This window comes from Suncus etruscus (assembly GCF_024139225.1).
Source record: "Suncus etruscus isolate mSunEtr1 chromosome X unlocalized genomic scaffold, mSunEtr1.pri.cur SUPER_X_unloc_13, whole genome shotgun sequence".
Classification (NCBI taxonomy): Eukaryota; Metazoa; Chordata; class Mammalia; order Eulipotyphla; family Soricidae; genus Suncus; species Suncus etruscus.
In genome coordinates this window covers 52,053-53,817 of record NW_026060308.1, presented here as the reverse complement: position 1 = coordinate 53,817, position 1,765 = coordinate 52,053, and positions in this window count along the sequence as shown.

Genomic DNA, 1,765 nt, shown 5'->3' with positions numbered 1-1,765 from the left:
CCCTTGCTAGATTTTGCATTGCATGTAAGATTACATAGACTTTCATGCAATAGATACTCCACTGTAATCGGTGAATGGATTCATTCTACTAATCTTACCTACTAAAAAACTCGTCATATCAGTGCTGACATATGTTACCCAAGCTTGAACGTTAACTAGGCATTCATTGTTTACATTGCTCCATAATGGCCAAATTCGTCGATCAATTAGACTATGATAATATGTTGGCAACGGTGGTGATATTTATACATTTGGTGCAAGCAATTTTGTGCACTTGGTGTGGTGGTGGTGGTGGTGGTGGTGGTGGTGGTGGTGGTGGTGGTGGTGGTGGTGGTGGTGGTGGTGGTGGTGGTGAGCTAACAGTTTGTACTACTCCCAATTCGCTTTCTTTGCATTATCAGAGTAAAGTGTTTGTAATGGTGATATTTATGGTCTTAGTGTATGTAATTTTGTGCACTTTAGTGGTGGTGAAGTGAAGCAACAAGATGCATTATATGCAAAAATTTTGTCATTTGCTAAAAAGACCAATAAACAATTTATTTGGAGAAAGAATGCGTATTTTACTTTGAGACAATTAATTGTACTTGATAAGCAGAAAACATCTACTGAAAGATTTGAAAGAGGTCTACATAATAAATTAATATAGAATATAAGATTGAACAAAAAGTGCTCACTCAAAATTTTAAAAATTAAATATTCTTACCTACATCTAAAGTAGAATAAATAAGAACAATCTCCCAAGTGTTATTTGATAATATAAATAATCCTTTTGTATAAAATTGGTCTAATAGCTCAATAGGCTCTAAAAGTATTTGGACTATCATCCCTTTTCAAAATAAAATTACTAAGTGAACTCTGCAAAGCTACCCAATATGTTTTTGTGGACCACACCCAGCAGGTTTCAAGGTTTACTTTGAACTCTGAGCCAAAAGATAAATCCTAATCAGTTTAGAGGATCAGAATGTGGTACCACGGTTGAGATCACTGTTGGTTGAAAGAAGACAAGTGTATTAACCCCGGAACTATGTTTCTACTCATAAAAAGAAAACCTATCTTTTAAAACCAAACAGAAATATCTCCAAAACAGAATTGTACTGGAGGTCATTACTATAACCACACCCCTTGCTTGATTTTTATGCCTACACCAGCTCTTCTCCCTGAAGACACAGCTTATGCTTTAAGAGCACTGCTAAAACTATTTTAAGAATTGATTATTGGGACAGGAGAAATAGCATGGAGGTAAGGCGTTTGCCTTGCATGCACAAGGACAGAGGTTAGAATTCTGGCATCCTATGATCTACCCTTGAGTCTGTCAGGAGCAATTTCTGAGTGTAGAGACAGGAGTATCCCTGAGTGCTGCTGGGTGTGACCCCAAAACAAAACAAAACAAATCAAAAGAATTAATGATTATATAGAAGTATCATAAAATCCAAAGTCAACCCTAATTCAAAGTTCTTCTATATTCTAGCAATAATTTAATAGAAAACTGGAAAAAGTCACTTATCAAGTCACAGGGAAATATAAAAGATTTTTTATCATGGAAGTTAGAATATACTGGATAAATGTCAGTTTTCTTCAAATTGATCTAGATAATTAAAATGTTTCCAATATTTTTGTTATAGACATTAGAATACTGTTTCTAAAATTTATATTGAAAGGTACAGAGATACTAGGGAAGCAACATTTTCTGGGGGGTGGTTGGTTGAGCCACACTAGATCTGTGCTTAGAGATTACTCCTGGAGCACTTGGAGAACCCTATGGGGT